Raw genomic sequence first — 21,690 nt, forward strand, 5'->3', positions numbered from 1 at the left:
AAAATGATTAGTTGTGTAATGTTAGAAGAAATAGGCACATCACTCACTTCTCATATGGAAGCTTCTTCTTTTTGTCATTGGAACTGTTGTGAGAAGAACTGGTATCTTTCTTCATTTGCTTTCTGATTTGTTCTTTCAATTGTTGCCTCATTCAAGGTATTCTATCTCCTCCTTAGTAGGCTTAGGATCTTCCTCTTCTTCTCCTTCATATTCTTCCTCATCTCCTGCCTCTCCAACATCTTCCTCTGGCTCTTCACCTTTCTCCTCATACTCATCATAATCTTCCAGACCTCCATGTAATTCCTACATCAACCAAAACAGTTATCAAATGCCTCTCAAAAAAAGTTAGAGAACAAAATTAAATGATTCAAACCCAGACACTGCATTGACTGCACTGTGACTGTATACGTACATTCACACACACAAAATCAGTCCAAGCAAAATGTTATATGCAGTACCTCTTCTAGTCCTGAAAGACTTCCTTCAGCAGCTTGTAATTAAGCTTATCTTTTTCTGAGATAAGCTTTTGGGCTTTGCTGATTTCTGATTCAGCCTTGGTTTGCAAGTCAGACAAAACAAGCTGGCCAGAAGTGAAATGCAAAAATAAAAAAGGTAGTTATTGCATCAAGAACAGCATTTCTAAAAATTTTGATTTCATGTCTCGTTGAAAAATGAATATTTATTTGAAGAAATGTATATCTTCAGTTGACTCAATATGTTCCTATAATTTATGAAACCCGTGGAGACCACGCATTGGGATATAGGAAAGAATCAGATTTTAACTTAATCCTTCTTATACTTATATTTTGCAGCAGTAATATCTATACTTTGGCTGGCCTGCAGTGCCCTTTTTAGTTAGATCTTGTGAGCAAGATGGCTCCTAGAACTTATGCATCTGGTGGAGGTGCAATATTTTTTTGAGTGTTATTAGTAAGGTTGGGGGACATCTACAGTAATTCCATGTTCATATGATAAATCACTAAAGTAACGTTGCATGAACAAAAGGTTCAGAAAAAAGAAAACAAAATGCCCCATAAAAAATCATCAATAATTCCATAATGTGTGTCAGCACTCAATTTGTCCAATCTTGAAATTTTAATGTTGTGAATGCTTTGAAAAAATGAAATGTAGCCACTTGGCAAGGTCTCATTTAAACATAATCATTTTGAGTTGCTCATATACCTTTTCTTTCTCGATCTGTTCTTTTAACAGTGACAGTTCCAACTCCTTCTGATGCTAATCAGAACAAGAAGTACAGTAAATAGCCAAATCATGTATTTAATATGAACTTGAGATGATTAATATTAAGATTACTACCAGCATGAACTTGAGATGATTAATATCAGCTTGCCTCTCCCTTATGCTACTCTGTATCACAGAAAACATAAAAGTTAAGGAATTTCAGTCAAACATACAGCCAATGGAAATTGATTATGTATAAAAAAATATAAGTGTGACCTCTGTGTCCAAATCTTTGTCCAGCTTAGCAGTCATTAGTAGTCCAGGTGACACATGATCGTCCCTATAAAGATTTTGAACACCAAAGAAACACTGTCAAAGAAAAAACTAAAATCCATAACCAGCCAAAGAACACAAAGAAGCAAGAAAAATAGAAAATCCACTGAAGTTGAATGAAACAATACATTCACTTTTTTTCACTGGCATCTAACCGATTTGATGTTAGTTGGCAAATGGACAATGTGATCATAAGAGACAAACTGTTTGGAATACTACAACCAAATTCATGATGCAAGGAGCAAAATCATTTCGGATTTTCTTCCAGATTTTATTTTTGCATTTTGATCTAAATTTCTTTCCGAACTTGACTTTAATCTTGTTGAGGATTATGTGAGATTCTGTTTTGCATTTGGATTATTTTTCTTACTAATTCACTAATAAGCATCTCTAGATTCTTCACTGTTAGAAATACAACATATGCCCCAAATTTCAAGAGTAAATTAATGGATTGAAATCAATAAGAAGTGTCACTTACATAATGAAGAAACTAAATAGAAATTATAAATAGCATGATTTAGTGTTCATGAAATTAGACATGTGAAACGCGTTCAAATGGTTATAACAGTTTGAGAAAAGAAAATAAATAAGAGCTGCAGGCCTGGGCACTTTTATCATAGGTTATAGAATACTAAGTTACTAACCTAAGTGGTTGAATGACTAGTGCAGCAGGAGTGACATCTTTGGATGTCAGTGTACTGTCATTCAATGTCACAGCAACACTCCCTCCATTATGCGAATTTCCAGAGTGCTCTTCAGCAGGCTGCACTACCCAATTTTGCAGCTGGATAAATTCCTTGCTTTCTTCAGCAACATGTTCATTTAATATACCATAGGCATTATCTGAGCATCAAGCAGCTCCACATTCCTGCAAAGAGTTCACTACCCATTAGCATCACAACTTGAAAATCTCTATACACCGCCAATAACCAAAAAAGCTCAAAACATAGTCACTTGCCTCAGGAAATGGAGATTCCACAAAGTACCTATTCTTCTTTACCACGAGCATCACTTTGCCATAATTGGCCGTGGAAGCATGTGTGAAATCAATCATTTCCTTAAGCAGCTTTGTCTTTGACAGTTTATTCAAAACAGCTATGATAGTTTCAGTTTCAAGACCAACAGACTCCGCGGCATACAACAAATGAGGGGTCAGGTTGTACTCATGCATTGACTCGGGCCTATAAATCGAAGTTCACACACACAACACTGCTATAATCTGACAAATATAGACCCAGAAAAAAAAAAAAAAAAAAAAAAAAAAAAAAAAAAAAAAAAAAAAAAAAAAAAAAAAAACTTAATGCATAAAAGAAAGAAATGATGTGTTATACTCAAAATTTGATACCTACAAACGTGTTCAGCTATAGCAATGAAAAAATCATCTGCGCAAGCTTGCAAGGCCTATTAGCATGATCCAGTTTGAACTCTAATTTGGTAAAGTCTCTCTTTTTCTCACCTTGAATCAATCAAATTGAATTCAAATCAATGAAAAGAACAACAAAAAATAAAATAAAAATAAAAATCATTATAGTTTATACAAAGAACAATGATGATACCATCGCGGTTATCATCCTCGAGTTCTTCGCCATAATATGTTAAACCCACAACCTCACCATCCACTTCACTCTTACAAAGGAATAAGGTATTGGATAAGTTACCTTTTTCGAACCTTACGCTATCTTGTATAATGAGGAGGAGGTCTTGCATGTCCTTCGGCAGATGCCTCGAGCCCAGCTTTGTGTCCATCCTTGTGCCCCACTGTCCCACAAGGAGGTGTCTTTGATATGCGTTTCAGCCAACCTTCTGCCAGTGCAGGTAACCCAACAGCCTGCTCAGCTTGAACATGGGGTGGGTCGATGCCCGAAGAAGGGCCAATAGACGTACTGTGGGAGGGTGGCTCCTGCTGCATGTCAGGAGGGGTTGGACCAATACCCAGGTCAAAGGATGGAATGGGTGACAGCTCAGGAAATGATCGTGGGGTGGGTGGATGGATGTCAGACCTAGGACATGGTGTAAAGTTGTTGTTCACAACTATGTATTTTGTTGGCTTTTATTCCGTGCCAAATTTGATTGTAATTACTATCAATTGTTTATACCCTGTATTTGTTGTAGGAATTGATGTAAGGGGTGTGTGATAGAGAGTGTGTGAAGACTCAAGCAAATTGGAGGCTGAAGGAATCTCGCGGGTATGTCGCGACTTAGCTTCCCACGAAGTGAAGCATGTGTCTAGCACATGCTGGAATGCGAAGAGTCAGGCCAGGTGGAGACAGCTGTCTCTTGCGAGTATCTCGCGGGTAAGGCCTTCCCACGAGACACCCGCGAGACATGCTGTTTTGCCAGCCTGTACTGACTGACTCACACATTTTGCACCTATCCTATATAAACCCTTATTACCCACAAATGTTGAGGAATGGTTCAGAGAGAAAACCCTAGCCAAACACATTTGGAATTAGAGATTGTCATCCCCACCTTTTTCTATACAATTGCTTGTGGTATCTCCTCAACCCTTCCCTCTCCATTTCCACACCATTGAGAGGTTGATAGCCCAAACACTTACCACACCCTTTGAGAGTGTTGAGTGACGTTTTTGTGCTGCTGGGAGGCTTTGGAAGAAGCCTGGAATGGCAGATGCAACATGGCGCTTGTTGCGGGATCCGGGGTGCTAGACAAGACACGGTTCCGAGAAGCCTTGTTGGAATAGGAGCTTGGAAGGCTTAGGTACATCGGGTAGATTAGGCTTGGAGGGTCTCTTGCTTCCTCATGTATCCCAACTGATTGTCTAGTGGATCGATTTTTGCTTGGAGGGCGGCGGAGAGATTTTTCGCCGAGTTCTTCGGTTTCCTCTTCGAAAACACGTCTCGGTGTTTTCTGTGTTTGCATCCTTCATCCCTACTCTTGTTTAATTCCATTATACTGCTGTGTTGCTTAGTTTATGGATTAGAGTAGCTTACTTGTTCATCCGCTCGCTTTTACACTATTCTGCACCTGGTATTAAAGTTGTGTAAAATCTATCGAGCCATAATTTTAATTGGGGGTCTAAATAGCTCTTGTGTTTTCAACACATTTTCGAGCTTTCACATGGAGGTGGAGTGGGTGAAGGGATGGTGGGGCTAGGGGATGGATGTGGGATGGGTGAAGGGTGAAGGGATGGTGGGGCTAGGTGGTGGATGTGGGGTTGGTGAAGGGATGGTGAGGCTAAGGGATGGATGTGGGGTGGATGGAGAGGGATCCGGGGTAAGGACAACCTGAGGGGTAGCAACAGGCAGACGTGCGACAGGAGCTATGCTTATGCTTGGGGTCTCAATAATGCTTCACCTCTGAGTAGGCGCTGCCGCAAGAGTAGCTGTGTCCTCATTCAGGGCCTCAAGGTCCGAAGGTCGTACACGGCCAATCTCCTGCACTGCATTTAGCACATTAGTAATGTCCTTGTGGTCTTCCGTGCCCATTGGGTGATGGCTCAACAAACGGAGGTATCCTTCAATCTGCACATGGAAAAACCAAGTATATTAGTAATGCAATACCAAATCAACAATGCCTATGAATAATAAAATAAATGTTGGTTCTGCAATTGGTTCTGCTAGCAATTATTGCAAATTATAGGGAGACAAATTATTACCTTTGACTAAATTTAAATTATCTTTTCTATTAAAGATGTAGCTAGCGGATAGCGTAGACATAAATGCTAATTAAAAATTCAAATAAGTGTTAGGGTTTGTGCCCTAAAATTCAATTTATTGGCATGTCATGAATAATTAAGTTATTTAATTGTATGAGACCATTTATGAACTAATGGGACATTATCTTAATCCATGAGATGCATAGTATGTGATTTATGTGAAAAGTCACAGAAAGATATAAATCACAAGTTCTTTGTAAACTCAGAATTTTAGTTCGTAGTCGGTGATGAAATTGGGCGTTTCATCTGCGAAGACTATAACATATCAACTAAGATGATTTATCTTGATCATGGAAGTGGAGACTTCTAGTTGGTATGTTGATATGTTTTAAGAGTTAAGACATATTGAACTGGACCGCTGTGAGATTTATTATTCTCCTAATGACTGTCAAATGAATAATAAAGCTCACGACTTCTATTTACATCAACTCTAAATCCTGAGAGAATAATGGACCTGATCATGAGATGTAGGTTGCTTTGATATATCAGGAGTGAGATCTATAAGTTATGGTCAAAACCTCAGTATGTTGGGCAGCCGCATTTAGTGTTGATGGAACATATATTCTCAAGATGGAATTCATAGTCTCTTAACAGAGATATAAAATATTCCCTTGAGATAAGTTTAATGGGTTTGGTTATTCAGAGTGTTGGGCCCAACCACTTTAGTAAAGAGTTACTAAAGTATATTTATGGAATTGGATTTCATAAATATATAATGAATAACATAAAGGATTAAACCGGGTACTTAAGGATTAAGATGTAGTAATCTTCAAAGTGGCAGTCAATATTAATGACTTTGTATTACTACGAATATTTTAATGAAGGGGTTGATTTGGACTTGTCAAGAGTTGACGGAAAAGCCCAAGGCCCATTGGAGCTAGTGTCTTATTAGTCCCTTTTGGTCCCACTTCAAGCCACAAACTTAAACCCAATTGGAAAGGCCCAAAAGGCCAGCCCAATTAGATAATTGGTTAGATACAAAAAGGGAAAAACGTTCAGAATATTTGTAGTGAGAAACATCATTGTGAAGTGGTGTGTATGTGAGTTTTTGTCACTCTCTAATCACCCTTTTGTTACCGATTGAGAGACCACACATCTTGGGTATCAAGTGGAATTGGAGTGAAGATTAAAAGTCTTCCCGAGAACATTTGATCTTCGATCTTGAAATTCACCGCTTCAAGGTACGATCTCTTGTTCTCGAATTCTGAAATTTACTTAGTACATGTTATCAATATCGAATGAAGTAGATCCATTTAAAACTTATTTTCCGCTGCATTTATCTTTATTTCCAACAATAAGCAGAAAACTAAAAATGATAAAAATAGGAAGAAGAATGTATACCATAACTCTAAAGGCTGAAATAGGAAATATGACCTTAAAACATCTCAAATTAGATTTTTAAATCAACAAAGTTCTCTATAAGGAATCTTAAGCAGACAACAGCTTTAAAAGGGAGGTTTGATGCTAAGCATGCGTTGGACCACATATATCATGTTTTCTAAACAATGGTTTCATGCTAAGAAATACAGTAAGATGTAGAAGACATGGAGAAGTTACCATTAGAATCAATGCAGCATCGAGGACATTGATGAACCTCCGAGTTACCCTTTTGAACCAGTCAAAGTACTCATGCTGTAAAGGCATATCATCAAGCACTGCTTCACAACGCCATTGAAGGCAATTACCCCACTCTGTAATGTGCACAACATGTTTCTGCATCCAATCAACACCGACCTTCCCCCTCAAATCAATGGCATGAAGCACGGTGTCAGCGTCAACATCGCGGGAAATTTCTTGGATCATCCCGAATTGACGAACGACACGATCTAGTGTATGTTTCTCTACTAGGTGGAAACATACAAGTGGCACCGTTGCCGTCCACATGGCCTTCCTTACAACGCACCACGGTGGAAGGTCCTCTAATTCAGCTTCATACAGCTGCCACACCACCTACAATAGCCCAAAAACATGTATGCAACACATTAGGCAACTATGTTTATATTTCAAAGTTCACCAAATGTATATCTTGTTCCTAAACATGTTAAACAAGGCATTTTCGTACCTAGCCTGGCAACATTGAAGCTATTTGCTGGCGATACCTATCCCTGAAGATGTGGGTAGACCTGTTTTTCTTGTTTGGGACCCACAACCACCTACAACAATCAAGAACAAGGGATCAATATCTAGAACTTTCCTACTAAGATAATGTTATGACTAAAACTATAATGTAATCACATATAACTACTAAGATAATCTTATAGATATTTACTCAATTAATAATATCACTAGAGTAAGAAACAGTCCTTATAAGGTAGAGACTTACTTCAGGTACAGTGGACCACGCATTGGAGGACCATAAGCACCCACTAGCGAGCCACACTCAACTGCCTGGCATAGATAGGAGAACCTGGCCCATGTCCAATACTGGACCAACAATAAGCCCCCACCAATCTGACCGGCGTCCTTATCGCTTGCCTTGCATAACTCTCGGTATAACCATGCAAGGCAAGCACTTCCCTAACTGTACCTTCGTGGGTTGCGAAGGTCTTCCAACTGCTGCACCCACATTAGATGCACCCTATTGCCGGATTTGTCCATGAATATTGTGTCTCCCAGTAGCGCTAGGATGTAGCATCGTGTGTACTTATGCAGTTGATCCTCTTCAACATTAAGGGGCAATGGATTAGCAACTTGCTCCAAAAGTCGTTTGATGATAATCCTCTGGCCAGTAAGTTGCTTATGCTGCTCTTGATTTATAGGTTGAAAGCCAAGGAACTCCTGGCACACATTCACCCAATTTTTCTGCGTGCTCCCTGTTATAGCATCACCATCAACAAGAAGCCTAAGAAAAACCTCCACATCCTGCAATATAATGGTGACCTCACCATATGGCATGTGGAAGGTGTGAGTCTCGGGCTGCCATCACTCCACTAAGGCCATTATTAGGCCATGGTCAATCTCTCTTCCCGGTTGCCAAAGGAGTCCTTCCAAACCAAATGCCTTAATGATGTCAACGACTCGATCATCCACCATTGGCCCTCGGTTGGAGAACTCTTCAGTACGGCTATGGTAGGTAAAGGACCCTGGATCTTGCAAAAAACGGAACCATGGATTAACATATGACAGCAAGTGCATGTACATTGTATGAATTAAATGCGTGTACATTCATTAAATCTTTAGTGCTGTGTTTTACCTGCCCATTCCAAATAGCTTCTGACCGATGAGTGGGCTGCAACTTTAACACCGACGTGTCAATAGGGCCAGGCTACGTATGGTTAATCCGTCCAGCATTTGCAGCAACCATATTGTACAAGAATGATAAGCAATTAGCACATAATAGACATGATTGAAAAAAAAAATCTAAGAAATATTCTCAAAAAACAACTACCAATCATCACTCCACTATAATTGACATTTTAAGTCAAACAAAAAGGATTTTTCCGGAATAGATTTATGCTCGAGTCTTTTTCGCTATTGATCGGAAACAAACTTTAACTTGATCATCTTAAACTAGATAACATACCATTCTACACATGGAGATGGACCATAGGCCCCCATTGTATACACAGATTTTACTTCACATATAGAGAGCCTGTTATATTCATCATTTAGTATTGTAGGTCAATCATTTGTCTTGCCCATGATTTTTGAATGGAAAGTAAAAAAAATATGGGCTGACAAAGAATTGAGCTGCAATTCAATCAGTCAATCAATACTCCCTAGTTCTTACTGGATTTGATTTTAGTTTTTTTAAAATAGAAACTATAGAATTTGAGCCTATATGATCGCTCTATAATAATTGTACTACGTTTAACATATGCTTACATACGAAAATGTCGGACCGTGTGCCTTATCGATCCATCCAACAACCAATTGGTGCAGGATGAGGAGGCACAAATCTTTTATAGCATTCGATCGCAAACCAAGCCCATTGGTATTGGAGCGAATTGTGAAATCTCTCACAATCCCTCCCTCACAATGCGGCTCCAACGACTCGAACCTATGACCTTGGCTCTGATACCACTTGTCAGATCGTGCGCCTTACCGATCCATCCAATGGACCAATTGGTGAAGGATGAGGAGGCACAAATCTTTTATAGCATTCGATCGCAAACCAAGCCTATTGGTATTGGAGAGAATTGTGAAATCCCCAACAGAAAAGATTCAACAGTAGTATAAGTGATCATATTATCTAGGTGATCAGTGAAGTGGTTATCTTGGTAGGGGCATTGAGTATTAAAGAGTGACTTAGTACAAAAAATAAGAAAATTAAAATGGACATTTAGCGTAAAATTAAACTACAATTAAAAGTTATGTTGGATTCGATTTGAATTATGATTATATATGATCTTGCCATCAAAGCCAAGCAAAGCAAGATAGCAATGGGTTGATTTAAATCTTTATAGTACTTGCCACAAATTACAATTTCAATGTCAAGGTGGTGGAATCCAATTTGCTTATGGGAGAATAAAGTCACAAGATATACAATCTAAAGCCTAAGCTCATCCAAATGATATATAGTCTATTAAAAAAATGAAAAAAAAAAAAAAAAAAAAAAAAAAAAAAAAATAAAGTTTATTTAAAAAAAAAAAAAAAGATTCCCTGGAGAATAAAGTCACAAGACCTACAAACTACAAAGTAAAATCAACAATACAAAATTGCATAGAAAAAATATGTTGTCAAAGTACCGTGGCAGAAGCCTTGGCCATCAGATGGAGACATGGGAGTCTTCAAGTAGCAATTTTGTATTGTTTACTTCACTCTTAATGCTTGAAAAAAAAAAAATTCTATAGAATTATTTTCCTTGTTATAACTGCTCCTTCCTAAAACTAGTTTTTCAACTCCCTTGCATTAGTCACCAACTCCCTCCCTTCCAAGGATTTCATATTCTAACTCCCATGACCCGTAACAAATTGAATACCGACTGAGTTGTACATGCTAGGTTGCAATTAATTCTATAGCCCTGTGGCAAATACTTCAAAAAAAACCCTACCAACTGACCATATGAATTAATAGATAAGTACCATGGTCAAACAAGGAAAACTAAAAGAAGTTGAAGGCACTGACTATATATAATCTACTAGTACTAGATAGCATCCATCAAAATAATCAAAAACGCCTTCAAAGCCAAATAATTTTTATGATCAACATAAAAATATAACTTCCCAAGAAGATTATACAGAAATTTCATGTCCAAATTGTCATACACAAAATGATTTTTTTAAGCCAATCAATAAAAAGAATATGATCAGTGAAAAGGAATAGAACCAACTTAAGCCAATGATAAAGCATGTTTGATCAGTGAAGAACTCAATTTTACTTATCAAGTTATCATGGCCCATGAGGATGAGGGAGGGTTCCTCACCTGAAAACCTAGATCCCAATTAAGAAAAAGGAAGAAAAAAAGTAAATTCAAGTGTCTCCCCGTCTAGACAGTTTAACATTGTTGCACACAATGAAGTCATTTCTATTTCCTATATCTTGAACATAATCTTCCCAAGGTCAAAGCCAACGAATAACAAGCAATTACTTTATTTTCTTAGTTTTATTTAACTTAACTTCATGTCATCATTTATATTATGAATGATTGAGTCTGTAGGTTTAAACGAATCTTTTAAATAACTAAAATAAAATTCCACCAATTTGATTTCTACCTAATAACCTTTACATTACCTATGAATGAATGCCATCTAATATCATAATTTTTGATTGCTCCACATCAAACCAGCTAATGTCAACAAAATGGCTCTTAAATAAAATTTAAAACAACAATGTTAGACAATACTGATTGTTTGGTTTATTGTTACAAATTAAGTTCACCTTTTTTTTTTGGAGCTAAACATGACATGATTTACATTCATGTTAGACAATACTGATTTTAGAGAAAAAGTATATATATTACTAACATCTTTAAAATCACTAAATCAAAGTATATTTTCTCCAACAAAGGACTAAAATTAAATCCTCAGTAACCTAGCAGGCCAATGTTATTGTAATTGTTAAAAAAAAAAAAGTACTAAATCAGAAGGATGACCAGGCCAAGTATTTGAGCAACGAGTTTAACGTCAGAAAGAAACGGCATTTGATCCCTGCAGTAGCAAGAGAAAATTAATTGAGACTCTCTTATAGAAAGACATTGGGGTATCCTTTTTTTATTCTTATTGAATTAATTATTTGTATTCTTATTGAATTAATTAATTAAATTTTCTTGGTTGTACATTCTTGTTCATGTAGAAAAAAGTATTCTTATTGAATTAATTAATTAAATTTTCTTGATTGTGACATTCTTTCTCACACATTGAAACCAAACTGACCATAGTGAGTTAGAGTCTGTGTGAAACCAACCTGAACTTAGTGAGTTTGAGTCTGTGTGAAACCAACATAACCTTAGTGACCTGACCTTAGTGAGTTTGAGTCTATGTGAAACCAACATGACCTTAGTGAGTTTGAGTTAAGTTTGACTCCCAAAACCCAAACCTTAGTTGATGAATTAATTAATTCAATTTTCTTGAAACCTTTTGAGTTTGATGTATTTGCGTTCAGGTTAATATTTGAAATTACCACATGCCACAATCATATATTAATGATTGAACCTTACTATTTTTATTTTATGTGAGATTTAATCATTTCACTAACTAGGTGAATGTGAAAATGATAACATTTATTAATGATGATTGTTCTTTATCATTAAATCATAATTATATATATATATATTGTATGTTCATATACATATTACATATCATGCATAATATTTTAAACCTTTTGCTAGCATCTTGGTGCTATCTTCAAGAGATTTTTCCTGTAATAACTTAGCGTATATGGGATGGAGAGACTGTATACATCCTTAAGAACAATCAAATACTCGAAGAAGTTTAGATACCTTCCATTGTTAAAAAAAAAATAAAAATAAAAAAATTAAAAAACAAAAAATAAAAGGGAGGGGGGGGGGGGGGAGGGTTCATCCTTTGTGAGGTTTTTGTTATTTAATGAGTATAGTGACACTTGGTTTGTACCCAACAGGCCAACATTGAAAGCATAGAGCAAAAACTCAGTATTCCTTACCTTCTACTAGCTTCGTGAATATTTGGATTAACCACTCCCTTCTGTAAAATAAACTTGTGGACTGTTGTAGTGTTGTCAAAATTGCCAAAGTCCTATGGGAAAAAAGCACCTTTCAAGGGATGCCATTTCTTGGAAATAATTGTTGTCAAACAATTTGTGCCATCCCAATACAATAAATTAAGGCTAGGAATAAAAAGAGAGGAAAATGTTTACACTTTATATTACAGTTAAGCGTAGGTGATCTTTCAATTCTACGAAATATATATATATATATATATATTGTAGTAAGGCAAACTTTGGGCCTTTTCATAACAAGATAAATATTGGTCCCAATTTAAGTATCGGCCCAAATAATGGAGATAAATTCAGTATTGACCAGCCCATTTTTATAATGAACATAAAACCTCACATCATAGGTTAGGCCTAATACCTTTCCAGACCACATGCTGAGGTCATATCCGATACATATCCGAGCAGAGAGAACGAATAAATTAACCAGTGCTTAATTACTAGTATACGTTCTTTCTGCTCTCTCTTCCTCCTCCATTGCCCTTATGGTTGCAGACCATGGATTTTTGGATTTTTGGCTTACACTTCATTTTGCAGGGAAATGTTGTCCCTGCATATGGCATTATGAATGAAAAAAAAAATCCCACTTTTCTTTGTGACAAAAAATAAATCAAGAGTTACAAATCTTAGACGAAATGGCATAACAACAAAATTAATACTGTAAGAGTCGGTAACTTGGTATAGTGATAATTTTCTCACACAGCCCATAAGACAAGACATGATATATTGCCTTTCATTCATATTATTTTCAAACCCTCTAGATTAGGCTATATTTGAGATCTCACCTACAGAGTCTATGAACTACAGCAATTAATCTCTAAGAATTTTCGCCAAGTTTATAGTTTTGGATATTTCAAGTGAACCTAATGGAAACTAACCAATGTTTCAAAGTAACAGATCCAAAAAAGTTACACATGGCGTTATGAATTATTTCCCTATGGTAGTGGAGGTGGAAGAGTACTGGAAGAGAAAGAGAGAGCAAAGAGAACATATACTAGTTTTTGATTTTAGAGATAAGTATGGAATGTCATAAATAAGAGATAATAAATGAGATCTTAATCAGAATATTAGCATTAATGAGTGCCTTTTTTGGATTGTTGGATCTACTTAAATCCAATGGTTTAAAAAATGTGTAACTTAAACCTATTTCATATATATATATATATATATGAGTCATCGTTTTCATATACTCTTATTCCCTATTTACTTTTCTTCTTTTTCATGAATATCATTGGGTGATCTTCCTGAACTTTAATTAGTATATAAATATTGTTTAGTTTACTCTGAATACGTGCAAAAAATAATACTACATTAAAAATTATTAGTTTTGATCATTTTCTAAATTAACCTTGTTGACTTACGCGATAGATCAAGAAAATTTTATCTATACTACTACTGGTAGTATTAGTAATTCTAAATGTGTAATATTAATGAAAAAACGTATAAACCTCAAATTAAAATAAATGAAAAATTACGACATTATAAAAATAATAATAATAAAAAAAAAAAAGCCTCATCGTATGCGCGAAGCATGTGTGATAAGGTTAGTAATATATAATATGTTTGTCTGCCATAGGAAGACAATGTTGTTAGCTGAATTCTTTGATCTAAATTATAGAAACTTTAGGAAGAATTATCAATTATGTTGTTAAATAAAAAATTAAAAAAAAAAAAAAAAAAACTTTAAAGTCCAAATATATAGGGATGATAACTATCACCATTTTTATTCTCATAGGCCTCAAAATCGCACCTACATCGTGGATACGCTTCGTCGTGTGCTTTTGTAGTTTGATATGTTTTAGTTTTGATTTTTCTGGCCACGTGTTTACTTCCTCTCTCCATCAACAAAGATGATTGTTATTGTAATTGAACAACAATTTGTGCTATTCTTCAAAGCATCGCTTGTGTAATCATCAATCTTTTGAATATATTTCACAACTTTGCAAAGTGCAAATTACTGGAAAAGATTGTTAAATAAAAAATTTAAAAAAAAAAAAAAAAGACTTTAAAGTCCAAATATATAGGGATGATAACTATCACCATTTTTATTCTCATAGGCCTCAAAATCGCACCTACATCGTGGATACGCTTCGTCGTGTGCTTTTGTAGTTTGATATGTTTTAGTTTTGATTTTTCTGGCCACGTGTTTACTTCCTCTCTCCATCAACAAAGATGATTGTTATTGTAATTGAACAACAATTTGTGCTATTCTTCAAAGCATCGCTTGTGTAATCATCAATCTTTTGAATATATTTCACAACTTTGCAAAGTGCAAATTACTGGAAAAGTGAGATTAGTAAAGGCAGAAGGGGTAAGGAAACTTTAACATCACGGTGTGAACCCACACTTGGGGAATAATGTTAGAAATACAAACTATTTTACAAATTTTTTTATAAATTGTTGATGTTATGAGTAATTATTAGTGAATGAAAAAGTGATATTAATGGTGGACTCAGATAAAAACCAATAAGAGGTTAGTCACATTAACATTTTGTAAAAATATTTATAAAATAGTTTGTGACTGTAACATTAATAGAAACATGAGACAATTTTCCAAACCTTGATGAATAGTAAATCTAAACAAATGAACAATTAAATCTATGCCCTATGATTATACTAATCGTTCACTTTTATTAATACTACCCCATGTGAGATTCAACTTTCTAACAAAAAAACCATATATATAACTCTTTGTGAATTTTCGATATGTATTTTTGTGTCCTCAAACCTAACAGCACCCATTATGCAGAATATTTTAAATCAATCTAAGATTATACTCTTCTAAAATGGTGTGTGTCTGTGTGTGTGTGTATATATGTGACCATTTATGTTATTTATTGTAATTTATTTCCCTCCAAACCAAAAGCAAACTTAAATAATTATAACTAATTCATTTGTTCAAAATTATTCTTGATGTGTTCTAAAACGAGTTATTTACAAAAAAATTCCAAAAATAGGTTAAAAAAATAAATAAACATATAGCTACTACTAACATGATATACAGGGACGGAACTATTCAAGGGCAGAGGGGGGCCATTGCCACCCTCTCCCCCAACCTTTGAAAAAAAAAATCTTAGTATGTGTATTAACAAAAAGAATTTTAATTCTAGCTCTTAAATTTATATACTTGGCCCCCCTTCCCAAATTTACAAATTGATTCAAGAAATCCAACAACTAGATAACAAGCAATATATATATATATATATAATGTACATTTGGACAAATCATAAATCCGATTTAAACAAAAATAATAACAACAAATTAATTACAAATCCTAGCAAAAAAAAAAAATCCCAAAAACCCAATAACTTTTATCCAATTTCTCCCTCTCTCTTGAGAGCTCTATACCCCTCTCAAATGACTCTACCCTCATAGCTATAGAGACAACTCCTGTGCCACATATTAATTGCTTCATCCACACATTAATTAGATTTTGAAAATATTAAGACATGTCAATTAACTTGCAAAACTCTTGATTATAAAATCCTATTATTAATTTTTTTTCAAAAAAAATATACAAATAATAATTAATAAATTAATATTAATAATGCAACTTTGTCAACCTCTAGGATTAATATTCCAATTTTTTAAAATCTAAGAACAAAGAACTTTGGCCCCCCCTAAGTTTAAATCTTGGTTCCGTCCCTGAATGATATAACTAAATTAATTTTGCATTAAAAGTTTTTTTTTTTTTTTTTGAAAACAAAATGTGTAAAATTCGTTGAAATAGCTACATGAATGTTCTTACAATGGATGAAATTTGTTTGAATGTTATTGTTTAGGGATATTGAAATAGCTACAATGGTTTGGTATAGTTTAATTTTCTTGGTTTATTATATTTGAAAATGAATTCCCAAGAGTTTTGTAGCTATCTTCCTCAAAAAAAAAAAAAAAAGGAGTTTTGTAGCTAAACTAGTTAATACTTCTTGATATTTTCAATATAAATGTTCAAGATTTAAATTCCATCACGCCCAATTATCTAATAAAAATTAGTTAATAGAATTATAGTTGTACTCTTGTACTTGTACCAAAATTAAAAGTTTTAAAAAGTTCTACATATTAGAAAAAATTAAATTAAAAAAATATCACTTTGAACATGATGGTTGGAAAAATAATAATTTAATGGGACCAGAGGATAAAATGCTGGTTGGAAAAATACAAATGCAAATACAGTGAACATCAATGGCTTTAAGATGAATTTTTTTCCCCTCAAAAAAAGATGAATGTTTTATATTTGTTCTCTTTTCTTCTTCTTCTTCTTCTTCTTCTTCTTCTTCTTCTTCTTTTTTTTTTTTTTTTTTTAACATGATAGATTAGAAGTTATTATAACTTTTAGTATTAATTTTATAATGATTACTTTTTATTATAAAATCAAAAAACTAATTAATTTTTAATATAAACGAAGAATTTGCATATTACTTTAGTCGATAATAATTTTTTCTTTCTTTATTTTGAGTAAAAGTCAATAATAAGTTAACCATAGTGCCCCAGCCTTTGGAAATTTCTCACTACTCCCTCCTTCTTTTGGGAAAGTTCTCCACTCCTTTGAATTCACTAACAAACTTTTCAAGTTATGAATAAATTATACCAATCAGCCTTCATCATATAAATATATATATATATACACACACACACAAACACTAAACTAAAGAGATTACTTCTATATATAATTTTGTGGTTTAAATACTCTTGAAAGTTAATGAGTTAACAAGCTATTAGAGATGCATCCAAAACAATCTTGTTCAAAATGAGAAACTGATAATTCATGAGCAAGCAACTTCATTCTCTGAATGGCAAACGTTCAAATTCCAAATAAGCAATGCAGCAATGCATTACCAGTGAGGGAAAATTGATTCATCGTACAATTTTCATTGAAGTTCTATTTCCCCATTATTATGCCAAGGAGTAGGCCATTTCCTTTAGTGAGTATTGTACTGCGTGTTAGGGTGATAACACCTTATCCCAAAAATTTAGGCCTACGGATTTAAACCCAATTATGTTATATATTAATTCTTATCCAACATGATTATGTTATATATTAATTCTTATCCAACATGATTAGTATTATATGATTTGCTTATGCATTAACTTTGATGACAAAGTTCAAAACTAGCATTGTAGAACATTTTACAAAAGCTAATCCGGGTCAAAGTAGATTCATATTAACTCTCACACCCAACATATATTACCAAGTTCAAAACCATGGCTATATTTTGTAAAGTTGAATTTAATCAACTATTTAATTGGCTTTATTCTGTGACCAATTTGTTTGTAATTTAGCACTTAGTAACCCTGTATTTAGGTGGGAAAATTGTAAGGGTAGTGTGTGAGAAGATGTGAAGAAAAGCTCAAGAGTGTGCAAGAAAAACAGAGTCTCGCGGCTAGGACTTGCGGGTGGTTTGCGACTGGCAAGCCGCGAAAGGCAGGCACGTGAGAGGCACACTAGGAAGCTGAAGGGTCGCGCCAGTTGTCACGCTACAGGACAAAAGTTCCAGTCTGGCCAGGCCGTTACGTTGCGACTTAATTTTGCGACTTCGCCAAGCCGCAAGATCAAGTCGCCAACTTGCCCTGTTTGGCAAAAACTGACGTTTTGCATTCCCTTCTCACCCTACTATATATACACCCTTATACCCATCATATTGAGAGAGCTTCTAGAGAGAATTTTGTGAGAAAAAACCCTAGAGAAATACAAGATTGATTCATCCCCAATCTTCATCTAAAGAGACTTTATAAATTCCTCTACTCTCTTCCTCTCCATTGTCATACTCTTGAGAGGTCATTTACCAAACCCTTATCTCACCACACCCACGTCTGTGAGAAGGTCCATTTGGTGCTTTGGGAAGCAGTTTGGAAAGGAACCAATATACATTGGTTGATACTATGGTCAAGTAGCGGAATTCGGGAAGCTAAAGAAGAAATAGGTTCGGCGTAACCTCGTTGGAGCAAGAAACTTGAAGGGTTTAGGTACTTGGGTAGATTAGGCTTGGAGGGTCTTCTGCTGTTCATGTATCTCAACTATATTCTTTAGTGGATTATTTGACCGCTTGGAGGGCGGCGGAGAGGTTTTACGTCGAGGACTTCGGTTTTCTCTTCGATAACACATCGTGTGTTGTCCGTGTGTTTGCATCTCTCTTTCCTTTATCTTTGCTTTATATTTACTGTTGTGGATGTGTTTATATTTGACATAGATTGCTTTATCAATTCCATTAAGCTTGTTATCATATTCCGCACATTAATTGTTTGATAGAAAGCTTGAATTAGTATTTTTGTTTCTGGGGGTCTAAACGTTCAAGGGTATTTTATACCTATTTTGAACTTACATATTTGATGCCCAAACTGATAAACAGCAAAGTAAAACCCAAAAATCCAAAAGCTAAACAGAAAAAACAGTGAGCTCAAGAATAAGCAAAAATTTATTTACGCCAAAAATATGAAACTGGCAAGCAAATAAAATGAAGAATACAGATAAGGAAGGAGCGCCACCGCAAGATAGGTTTTCTCGAAACTGGTGAGTTCAGATGTTCAGTTCACAATTACGTCGTTTTGGCCATTGGCAGCATCACCTTCAGCACCGGTAAGTGGGATATTGTTCTGGCCATAGTTAATATCAGCAAGTGGGACTTCGTTCTGGTGGTCAATGGTAACAGTAGCAGGTTGTCGGGCAGTCCAAATTCAACCGTGGGAGTAGATCAACAAGGTTCACAAGGGACGCAACTACATCATTAATGAGTTCTTGGACGGACACAACTTGCTGAAATCTGAAACAAAATGGATTGTTAGAATAACAGTAAAATTTACACAGCGTCAATAATGGGTTATGGGGAGGAAGAAGTTGAAATACGTTCTCACCCATCATGTGTCATTGAGATTATCTGGTGAAGATCGCGTATTAACCGTAGGAGTAGAACAACAATGCTGACAAGGGTCATAACTACTTCAGAAATGAGTTCTAGGACCAACTCAACTTGTTGAAATCTGTAACAAAAACAGATTGTTAAATTTTTTTTTACATAGCGTCAATAATGGGTTCTAGGATCTAATCCGTTTTTTCAAAATTATTCTTGATGTGTTCTAAAAAGAGTTATTTACAAACAAATTCCAAAAAAAAAGGGTTAAAAAATAAATAAACTTATAGCTACTACTAACATTTATGTAACTAAATTAATTCCGCACTATTTTTTGTTTTTTGTTTTTTTTTTTTTTAATTTTATTTTATAAAACCAGATCCACACTATTATTCATAAACTTTAACTAGTATAAGAGGAAAAAGAAAAGCAGAGCATGACTTGGACTAAAACAATCAGAAAGCCAAACAGTTCAAATTTTCATAACCACAGGAAAATTCAAACTTCCCAAACTCGCTAGCAGAAGGAGAAAGGCCTGGATCCACACTATTATTCATAAACCTAAGCAAGTTTGGAAAAAAAAAAAAAAAATATATATATATATATATAGGGCGTGACTTGCACGAAAACAATCGCAAAAACAAACAGTTCAAATTTTCCTAAGCCCTCAAAAAGTATTGGACTAAAATCACTTTATTCACAGAACATTACAAACCACAATAGATCCACGCAACATAGATTCTGTAAAATGAAAAAAGAAAATGCAAACCTCATACCACGGACAATTCGAGCTACACAATTCAAACAAACCAATGAAAACAGAGCATGAAGCACAGCCCACCATGTTTCAACTTATTTATATTGGAAGCTCCAAGTTATGTAAAAGTAAAACCCACACTGTAGATATTAACATAGCAGTGTTGTTAGTTAAAAACCTGGGAAGTGCGAGGAGTGTGATGATCAGAATGACCAGGCCAAGAACTATTTGAGCAGCAAGTTTGAAATACTTTATCACATGCCAAATGTCTTTAGCTAGCTCAATTGTTTTTTTTTTTTTTTTTTTTTGAGCCCCTGCTCGTAATTATTGAATGGACCCTCATGTACACATATATGTACAAATATATAATTGCACACATTTTTATAAAAGGCTAGACCAAAATCCAGGCAAATACCTCTGGTGAGGTTTATGCCAACCTTCAGAAAGCATGTTATCTTGTCTATGAGTTAAACATTTGAGACAATTTCTTAGGTTCTAAACATTTAAATTCAAAAAATTGATTACATTAAATGTAATTGTTTTAGGAAAAGTAATATAATTTGTATTGTATTGGTCATGCAATTATTTGTTTAAGGAGGAGAAAAAGAGGACGATAGGGTTGAAGGAAGAGAACCCAGAGAATATGGAAAGAGTTTTGCCATGTTTGCTTAAAAAAAGGATTGAAGAGAGCAATTTTGAGTCTTGTATATCGTGATATATAACTCTCTGTGAGTGAGGCCATTTATTGTGGTTTTAGAGGACCGGATGCGTACGTACCACTTTTCATTGTAGGACGTTTTTGCCCCCAATCTCTCAGTTTTGAAAGCTCTATATGAAGATTGTTGGGCTGAAAGCGCTATATGAGAAAAGCTCTGATTGTTGGGTTGAAAGCTCTATATGAAGCTCTGATTGTTTGTCAGAGCCAGAGAATATGGAAAGAGTTTTGCCATGTTTGCTTAAAAAAAAAAGGATTGAAGAGACTCTGTCAGTGAGGCCATATATTGTGGCTTTATAAGACAATATATGAGGTTTTATTTTATTTTATTTTGTAAGCAATATATGAGGTTTTATAAATTATAAGACCTGAGGTTTTATAAGACTGGATGCGTACGTACCACTTTTTATTGTAGGACGTTTTTGCCCTCAATCTGTCAGTTTTGAATGGTTGAAAGCTCTATATGAGAAAAGCTCGGGTTGAAACTCATGAAAGCTCTATATGAGAAAAGCTCTCTCTGCTGATGCATATGAAGCCATGCAGTTTTTGGTCCTTGACTGTGGGTCCTTGAGAAATTGTGGGCCAGGCAGTTCTGTGAATATTTTGACTTTCTTATATTTCGAAATTACCTTTGTCAATGAGTTAGTGCTACAAAGATATATTAACCATTCATATGTGTTATTACTTTCCTGTGGGACTCCATCATTTAACTAATTAACTAGATATTTCTCAAAAAAAAAAAAAAAAAAAAAAGAAAGAAAATGGTGTGGAAAATTTTCCCTTCAGCACACAAAATTTTGTCCTCCCAATTTGGGAGAAAAACTAAGGAAGAAAGATGATATGGGTAATAAATTACACAAATACCCTTATCTTTACACATAGCACGTCTGCACGATCTCCTTTTTTTTTTTTTTTTTGGGTGCCTTGTCTCATTATATTCCACCTTATCTATTGCTATTTGATTACTTATTTATTTATTTGATTCTCAAAAATAATTATTTATTTATTTTTCCCATATATTCCAGAGTTCTTCACAGGGAACGGTTTCTAG

The 21,690-nt window shown here is 34.9% G+C and overlaps 1 long non-coding RNA gene across 1 annotated transcript; it reads right to left on the reverse strand.

The window, feature by feature from the left end:
- Positions 1–1,184: 1,184 nt before the first annotated feature.
- On the reverse strand, positions 1,185–1,553 carry LOC112039848 (uncharacterized). The gene is made up of 3 exons (XR_002886037.2): positions 1,459–1,553; positions 1,318–1,368; positions 1,185–1,236 (listed from the first exon to the last, which is right to left on the reverse strand). It is a non-coding gene; the product is annotated as an uncharacterized LOC112039848 (long non-coding RNA).
- Between the last annotated feature and the right edge of the window lie 20,137 nt (positions 1,554–21,690).

This window comes from Quercus suber, unplaced genomic scaffold (assembly GCF_002906115.3).
Source record: "Quercus suber isolate HL8 unplaced genomic scaffold, Cork oak 2.0 scaffold_42, whole genome shotgun sequence".
In the NCBI taxonomy this organism is placed as follows: domain Eukaryota; kingdom Viridiplantae; phylum Streptophyta; class Magnoliopsida; order Fagales; family Fagaceae; genus Quercus; species Quercus suber.